Source organism: Nothoprocta perdicaria, unplaced genomic scaffold (assembly GCF_003342845.1).
Source record: "Nothoprocta perdicaria isolate Ctin4 unplaced genomic scaffold, notPer1 scaffold_5, whole genome shotgun sequence".
Taxonomy (NCBI): domain Eukaryota; kingdom Metazoa; phylum Chordata; class Aves; order Tinamiformes; family Tinamidae; genus Nothoprocta; species Nothoprocta perdicaria.
In genome coordinates this window covers 6,787,319-6,796,731 of record NW_020455754.1, presented here as the reverse complement: position 1 = coordinate 6,796,731, position 9,413 = coordinate 6,787,319, and the positions used below count along the sequence as shown (strand labels likewise).

General features: G+C 39.0%; 1 long non-coding RNA gene across 2 annotated transcripts in view; it reads left to right on the top strand.

Moving 5' to 3' along the window:
* Positions 1-205: 205 nt before the first annotated feature.
* The window catches only part of LOC112954480, a 122,796-nt gene continuing 113,588 nt past the window's right edge, over positions 206-9,413 (top strand). The window contains exons 1-3 of one of the 2 annotated variants that reach the window (XR_003250723.1): positions 206-243; positions 1,854-1,951; positions 2,522-2,820. This is a non-coding gene — a long non-coding RNA (uncharacterized LOC112954480). Of the gene's footprint in view, positions 244-1,853; positions 1,952-2,521; positions 2,821-9,413 lie in introns of those variants that run through there. The other variant, XR_003250724.1, reaches the window with a different exon arrangement.

The window sequence follows — 9,413 nt, the reverse complement described above, 5'->3', positions numbered from 1 at the left end:
AAGAGGAATGTACTTTTACATTCAGTGGTTGCAGAATTCAGTGAGATAAATTGTATAACATGAACTTGCAGAAATCAATTCTGTGGTTGAAGAAGAATCGATGACCCTAAACAGAACTAAAAATAAGAGCAATGCTCTTTCAAATGTTTGCCCTGACACTCTGGAGTAGCTGTGAAGGCAGAGGAAGTTGGTTGCTGTTTGCTGATGCCACCATGTGATCTTGAGTCTGTCTTTTGTCTACAGGTGAGGATTCTTGTAGTTCTACATAAAATCAGAAGCATTTCACCTAAACTGTTGAAGATGATCCAGAAAAATATAATAACCCATAACTGTTTAGTGCTGGAGTGTGCGTTACCGGATCCAAGCATATTTGTGAGATTTATTGGAAGCAAATTAGCTTAAATTTAATTGTAATTTATTGATTTATCACGTTCAGATGTTAACAAGGTTTCTCTTCCATTCAGACTCCCTGCTCTTGGGAAAATAATGAAATTGCCTGAAGATACAGGCTATTCAATTAAAATCAACAGATGAGTCAAATATATTGAAGTTGACTTTCAGTACTCTATCTTTTTTTTGGGCATTTTATTATCTTGAACGTTTGATTGTGTGTGTGTGTGTGAGAGAGAGAAGATTGCTTTTAAAACACATGGCATCTATCGGTAATTTGTTTCTGTATATATGAGTCTCATGCCTTGTGATAGGAGTGCACCCTGAAGACAATATTAYGTCCACCAGACTGACAGTTCAGGATTGATCAGATAAGTGTAGTGGAGAGAGAGGTGGATATAATAGAAACTAAGGTAGAAAGGCAAGAGTCAGAAGGCAGCAGGAATATTTTTGTACTTAGAAACTTCATAAGCAGTTTCTTCCTAGTACAGTAGATACAACTAAAACATTTCTCCCACTTCTTGTTTAATTTCTGTTGTAATATGAATGTGTATAAAATACCTGARGTGCCCTGAGCTGCAGGGTGCCTGAGGGCTGGATCACAGATGCCTGCCAGTTCTCTCTGCAAAGCCTTCCCTAGTGCTTAGCACAATGCTGCCATGCTCCTGCAGACTAATTTACACTAATTGGAAACTCTTTTCAGTACCAACCTACATATTTGCACAAAAATAGAAGAAACTTAATATTTATGAGATTCCTGAACCTCTGCAAAATTTGGGTGACACTGGCCAAAGGGCAAATGGCTCATTATGAAAGATGTCACAGATTTCTGTAGGGGAGGACTGAAATCTCTTTTTAATTCTTTTTTCTTGTGCTGAACTCTTATTCTGCCCCTGAAGTGTTCTGTCACTTTGTTCTGATCTGCTCCACTACAACAGAAACAATTCCTGTAAGAACAGTGCCCACCAGACAATCTTTGTTTACACCTTCTCAGCCCTTAGTACATACCTAGTACCTAGCAATACAGTTAATTTCTTGAGCAAGGGAAGCATTTATTTCAGATCCTTTCCCTGTCTATTCCAGTTGAATTAACCATCACCAAGGGACTTCATCCAATCCAAACAGTTAGCGTGTTCTTGTCAGATAGCTCAGCTCTGCTAGGTATTCCTTTCAGTACGAGAAGAAATGCCCTGGGGGGTCTGAGTTTGCAGTGGTSTAAGTTCTGCAAACACTGCAACAAGATTTAAGTTATCATGGTATCTGCAGGCAGGGCAAGTACGTCACTGAGTCTGTTTTGCTGCTCATTCTTGGTTGAAGTAAGTYTATCTGGGGACTTGGTCTTGAAGGGTACAAGAAAAGTCAAGGTATGTAATACCTGCTTTGCATTGGTCTGTGCTGGTAAGATTTCTTTTACCTGCTCAGTGACTCCTCCAATGAGAAATCTATTTTTTTTTCTCCCTTAGCTGTGAAATAGGAATGACTGTTTGTTCAGCCAAGAGTCCAGCAAAGTGGTTCTGCAGGCCAGCTCTGAAGAGTGATGTTTTTGACCTTTTGCAGAAAGGTATAGTGAAATTGCCAATAACTGCAACCTCTTTGTTTTCCTCTGTAGCAAAGGCAGCAAAAAGGRTTCTTTGTTAATGCATCAAATTGATTTTCAGCAGATTTTTAGGTTCAAAATTTAGGTTACTAGTGGATTGTTAGGCTCAAAAATACACCACTCTGGGGTACAAAAAAAGCTATGAGATGGCTAAGAAGGAAACTGTCTCAAGCCAGATCAGACTGCAATGGTTAGTGCTTTATTATTTTTTCTTTCCAAGCTGAAAAATACTTCAAGGGCCAAACATATTTAAAGTCAGGTCTCCAAAGGGTATAGTTTTTAAGGAAATCTTTGGACCAAGGTGATTTCAGGGGCCTGTGCAAACGCAGCATCCTGCTTGGATGACAGAGCTTCTCAGCACTGCGTAACCATCTACTAACAGTGAATTAACTGGGGCTGCTAAACTACCATCACTTGTAACTTAATTTCAGTACATGATCCCTCTCAATTGCTCTGTATGATGCAGTTGCATCTACTTATGTAAAGCAAAAAGTTTGCCATTTTCAGCTTGAAATCTTTCCTGGTTCAAAATAGGATACATTCATCCTTGAAAGGCATCCAGAAGGACTTGGGAGGTCACAATAGGTGAAGACGAGTTTAGCTACAAGCATGGAGTCAACAGTGAGATCGGATARAAAGTACCCAAGCAAGTCACTCAAGGAGTAGGACTTGGCTGCTGCTCTGCTACTGTCAATGAAAGTGATCTGTCCTTTACATTCTGATCCATGAGGATGTTTGTGAAACTGTCATGTCATTGGAAGAGTTGATAATATTTGTATGACTTGAAAGATTTGGTAAAATTTGCCAGGAAAATAGCTATTTTGATTTTTTTTTTTTTTTTCCCTCCTCGTGTTCAGCTTTAGCAGCTCTGCTGTGTTTCAACAGGTGGATTTTGATAGATGTCCTGTACCCACATGTCTATGGACATTCCCTTCCAACACTAACTAATCATAGGCTACAAGGAAACATAATTTAATCAATACCTACAAGGATCAAAAGCTGAAATTTTTTTCCTCTTTGATTTCATTCCTGGGATGTCCACAGCAGTAGAACATTGTAGAAAAATCAGCATTCATGCTTTAGCCTCCAACAGTTACCCTGCGTGAGTACCATGAGTGCTGTTTCATCATCATGAAGACTAACCAAATGAAATAGAAAGGTCAAATACTAAAAAACAATTAAATGAGCATTTCCATCTACCGAAAAAAATCAATCAAGAATGAAATTTGGTTTTCCACTTCCAGTAACCTCAAAAGTATTAGAATAGGTATCTCTAAAGAGTTGAAAAGACAAGCTATCCTCCTCTCTCCCTGTCTCCCAGAAAAAGTCTCCGCTTTGGAGGCAATGGAGAAATGGTGGTTTTATTTCAGAAGTGCCAAGCACCAGCACCTTCCACTCAACTCAGGACAGACTTCCCCATGCCTTTGAACTGCAGGGCCACTAATGGGTTTTCACATCTCATATTTTGTAGACTTAAAGATTTCTATCATTCTGTGAGTCTGGCTGTACCTAGATGGGAAAAAGACCTTGTAGTCCCAGAATCTCTCTCCATCATTAAAGGGAATAATGACAACAAAGSTGGTTGCTTAGGAAGGGAATGTAGGTAGCAGGACATTCATAGAGTAATCCTTGTTCTCCCATTTTTGTCAACCCAAGCTTAGGTATTTGGATTGTTGGGGTTTATTAGTCCTGTTAGACCTCTCCTGTGTAAAGGCACATAAATCTCCTTGGAATCCTGTTTTCTTTTTTTATTTTTGCTTCACGCAGATCGTATGGATGAGTTGCACAATGGCATCATTCCCTGAGGGGAAGCTATTCTTCCTCTCGTTTTCTAAACCTTCTGCATGATGAGTTAGTTGGGTGTCCTATCATTCTTACGTTGTGAAAAAAAGATGAAACACGGGCTCTGATCCCCCTCATCCACCTGTCAGGATTTCTTATGCTCATCTGTATTCACTTTTTTTTYCCAAGCTGAAGAAAAGAGTTTCTTTTCACATGGAAATGGTTCCATATTTCCAGTTACCATTTTACCTTTCTGGATATGTTTCCTAAGTTTACTATGATTTTTTTTCAGATGACATACTTGCAGTGTAAACAGGTTTGTAGAGCGAGTCTGCCTTGTTTTTATGCAAAAGCATTAATGATGACTTTAAAAAAAAAAAAAACTTGTTCTAATAATTTCTGATATKCTTCTAGCTATTTTGTCTGAATCTAGCTGATTTTTGTGAAGAGCTAACCAGTGACTGCTCTCTCCTATGTCTGAATGGCAGAAGCTAATGCAGAGCCTATCAGAGTGTATGTATAGTACACATTATTTCCAGTGTGCATTGCTTTATTGATACTGCATTTCATCTACCATTTTATCATCTAGCTCTCTAGTACTGGAAATTCCTTTTGCAATAAGTCATGGTCTGTTTTGGATTTGATTATTCGGAATGATTTGGTATCACCTGCACACTTTGTCTTTTTTGATTCATTTCCTCTTCCAAATCGTTTATGAATAGAAGTGTATACTTTCAAGTCCTTAATGATACACCTTCAGAAATATTGATTTCTTCCACTGGAATTTTCCTTTTGAAAAAGCATTACAGAATTCAGTAAGAATTGCCAATTTCTATTTAAATTTATTTGAAATGCTCTTATATAGATTTAATGAAAACCTGAATTTCCATAAAATGCTTCTTACTCTGTTTTATGAAATCTGAAAAGTATTTTCAGTGGCCAAAATCATCAAGTCACTTCTAAGTTTCTGTGCTATAGTTTTTCTGATGGGTAAGAGCTGTATGTGTGTGAGAGGTTGATTCTGAATGAGTTAATTGATGAACAAAAGTGGCTAAATAAAAGTATACTGTTCCCCCCCACACTTTTTTTTTTCATTTTCACTACTGTGAAGGAAAACTGCTAGAAACTGAGAAACAAAAGATTTTTACCTCTATGTTTATTTTCTTTGGGTTTGAGAGACTTGGTTTTATTTCTTAGCATAGGCTTAAGCTCTGGCTCAATCAGTCAGCCTTCTGTCACTAAGCTTAGTAGGAACAAGCAGCCTAGTTTTGCTAGGCTTTTGAATTTTGCTGGAATATCCCCTTATCCTTTTTCAATTGCATAGTTTTGAGCACAATTCCAGCCTCCCAGGATCCCATGGATGGCTGCTCAGATCACAGGTTTTGCTGTGATTGCATTGGAATTGTTTGGTAAAATCTGATGGAGGCTCACATTTAGAAATTTTCTTATGGACAAAATAGTTCAGAATTTCTTTTGCTGTCATCTTGGTATAGCCAGGCTCTTCTGTGGGTCCAGCTGTTGTTTCTGTACCCTTGTTCCACCCAGAACTTCAGGTTTTGCACAGCTTGTCTTTCCTGTGTCTGAGAATCACCTTTTTGTCTCTTGAATTCCTTCTTCCCTCTGATGTGTTGTTGCTGATAAAATACACATTTCCTTCGTCAATGACYCTGGGAAGAAATTCTAGGTCCTGGTGTAATTCAGCCAGAAATTAGGGATGATCATAGTTAATGCCATCTCTCTCAAATGTGTGCCAAGGTCACCTGGCTGTAATAAGGCTGTTTGGACAAGATTAAACCATATTCAGTCACTAGTATAAAATATAGAGCATAGTTTGATGGAGACATTGCCCATTCTGATGAGGCACGTAGGTTTTGAATTTGGTTTCATGATTTACAGAGTTAGTTCAAAGGATTGGCATTCTGTGATTATTTAATAGATGCTATCGTGGTTAGAAGTAGCTTATTTAAGTCTTTATTTCACTGTTACTCAAATAGAAGACCGATGCTAATTATTATGCACATCTTACTACCTGAATAATCCAAATAAAATAGGAACCGGGCTCAAACAGTAACCTCACCTCTACTGAGGAGAATTTAGTTATTCAGAAATACTAGAACTAAAAAAAAAAAAATTAAACAGTAGCTATGAAACTCTGCATTTTAAAATGTGTAACAGTTAATAGGGTGATAGTTACTGCATATTATAGTGTGATAGATGCCGCTTAAGTCATAGCAGTCTTGCTGGGATTAGTTGCAATTTTTGCACTGATAGCTGGAATTTAACCCTTCACGTTTAACACTGTAGTTGTGCATTGCCATTAACCCCTTGACCCTATATCAACCGTGCATTAATGCTTTCCACGCCTCAGAACAGTTTTCATTGGAGTCATAGTTCCAAAGCAGCAAGCTTCAGGCCGAATCGGATTACCTTAAGCATACAAGTTCATCCATCAGAGCAGTAATTCCGGCATGGAGATTCTGCCTTGCCTCTAATCCTGTTTTCTGTGCTGTAAYTCAGCTAACTTTTTTGCAGTTATTTCTGATTTAGTTTATTGTGATATTGTGTTCTGTTTCTCTGTTCTGATTGCGGGCAGAGCTATTGTTTCTTATAGAAAATTTAACAAGGGACCTAGAGAAATAGACTCTATCTTTTATCTAGAAACTTGTAATTTTTTCCTGTGATGCTTTACCATTTTCAGCTGCACAGCTGTGTTGGCATCCAACTCCTGTGCAGTCCAAAGAGCATCAATACTTTGCAAAGGAAGTATCAGGGATGGTGACACTGCTGTTGGGCTTTGMGACCCATCCACAAAAGGCTGAGCTCTTGCAATGCAACAGTAAATATCTTTACATGTGTGCCAACCTATTRACGTGTCATTGGCCTTAAGACAAGGATATCAGCACCATCTAGTTAGCTAGGGAGTTTGCTGCAAAATTGTTTTAAGTGAAGGTGACATTTCTGGCATTAGTTATGACAGCTGACCTTTCTTTAGATCATTGCACTCCTAATGGATCCCTTAACATAGATGGCACTGACACATGACAGAAGTCCTTAGGCATTCAGGCACTTCACACAACTCCATTGGGTGTTACAGTCTACTGTCAACTGCACTCAAATTCTGCGAGTGCTGCTGGGGAATCAGGGCATTTCTGCAGGTGATGGCGAGAATGTCACCAACCAAGTAGTCTGCATGGTAGGGGTGGCTGGCAACTCTATCGAGTGCGCTCAGCCAGGGAAAACTGCCTGTCTGGACTGGAAGGGACAGATGTGTCAGAGCACAGTTATTCTTTCTGTATCTCGGCAATGCAGCCAACTTCTCCAGTTGTGCYGTGTTGTCCCTTTCAGACAGCCCCAGTACAGACACGAGTCTGAAGGATCAGAGTGTATGGCTTGACTCCTTACAGCTCGATAGTCATATGGCAAGTGTATAGCTGAATGGATGCTGGTGCATAGAGAGTAAGCTAGAAGATTGACTTTGGGCACTTGTGCTGCCTTCAGAGCCCACCTCTGAGCATTATTTGTATGAATGAAAGTTAGAACAGTTACGATGATGAAGACTTTGTTCTTGTGTGAAGCTGAGCGTTCTTGCAGAGCTACTTTTTGACTTACTTTTGCATGCATCTAATTCAGCAAGTTTCTGGCCTTGCCTTTGGAGGTTCTCCTTTAGTATATCCTGCTGGTCTAGTGCCCAGCAGGATGCGCCGATTTATTGGTGACTCTTTAGTAACGAGGAGTGTCTCTTTGTACAGAGACACTCTTTGTCTTTTTGCTTGAAAATATTCCCAAGCTCTGGAGTTATATTRCATCACATCAATCAGCACAATTAATCCACTTACTTTGGATTACACTGTAAATGGTGATTAGGGATAAGAGTGATGGGGAGCTTTATGTGGCACCTCAAGAAGCTTTGCATTCATTGACCACCTTGGTAAACATTTGCTATTAACAGGGCTGGGGATTGGCTTTCATTGAAGCAAATCGTTTGATAGCTATCAGAAAATCATTGTCTACTTCTGTGAAAACATGAATATTAAAGATCTGAAGATCCTCTGGTGCATGTATAACCAATATTCAATTAGATGAGAGGCAACGTCCTCTCTGGATTRAGTGGGCAGTACTGTTGTGGGTTGTACAAATTGAGGAATGTTATTTATACTGCAGCTTTCTTCAGCTTATGGTCAAACCTCAGTAGGTATTTTAGAAATCGTATTTGTGAATCTTAAATATTACTTTCAGCAAGAGTAGAAGAGCACTCTTTCAATAGCTGTCAGCTTTCAGTTAAACAGCACCGAGGAGAGATGAGTCCAGTTGCTGAAATCAAAGAAAATGTGGAAGGCTATAGCAGTGATTGATTGAAATTCAAATATCACTCACAAAGCACTCTGAATTTAAAAAACAAGMATACAATAAATGTATTTTCTCCTGGAAATAGCTGGGGATAGAACCTATCTGGTTTCAGTCCCATGCTTATGTGCTTCAGTTTCTGTGGGAGATAATGATTAACAAGTAGTCCTTCTTTTCCATGCTGCCAACCACATATTTCCTCCCACTTTTTCTCTCAGATTAGCATTTGTGCAGTCTCACAATGAGTTTTCTGTTCATTCTACCTGAAAATGAGTCCTGCAAAAAAAACCCTTTAGCTTTGTCAGAGCAGCAAGCTGACCCGATTCACTGTTAACCCTGGAGCAAGGAGAGGGTTGACATTGTTACTGAAGGCTGCAAGAGACGTGCAACAGCTCCTCTTAGTGAGGATATGGATTGTGTTAAACCAGTTGTGAAATTTYACCTTAAAACAAGCATATTGTCACTAAAATATTTTTCTGTGTTTTGCTACACAGAGGAATGTTTTAAATAAAGTTGGCATGCAGGAAGTTTCTTAAATATAAATATGTCTACTTCTAAAGTATAATATACTGCTGCCATCATATATGAGTAACGCCTTCCCCTGTATATGCATAAATGAACTTACGCAAGTAAAATATCCTTGTGTTCCAGGAAGGAAGAAGATTTGGAAGTTTTACAGAGCCTTCAGAAAAGTGTATTCTTGATCCCTTTAAGCAAAAGCAGTTTGGGCTTGTCTTGCAAATAGCTGATAGAAGGCTGGGTCAAGTGCTTTTTGCATTCAGTGAGATGTGTACAAGCCTGTTGCTTGCAAGGTTGGGTACATGCTTTTACTATAGCCTCACATTAATTGTTTTTATTGGAATGCCTACTTCAGGTGAAGTTTCAGAAACCTCTGTGTAATAAGTGGAAAAAAAAAAAAAAAAATATATATATATATATAAAACCCCCTCTGTGCCTGTGTTATAACTGTGGAAAGTGAATGGGGTGATTCTTTCCAGAATAGTCTGAAAATATCGGAGTAGGACCGAGGGTAGACGTCGGAGTAGGACCAAGGGTAAATATTGGGAGTAGGATGGCTGCAAGGCTTTTCTGGATAGGAGCAGTGCCTCAGTGTATCTTTGTGGGACTACATGTGAATTGTTGTTTTGTCCTTTTCCCTCTCTTCTCTTGTACCCATTCATAAGTTAGATATTGTTTACTATCTTCTATGGGAGGACAATGCCTGAATGCGTCTTTCAAATGAAGTATTGAATTGTAGTGATATGAAGAGAGGATCTGGTTTAGAATAGTGTATGGATCT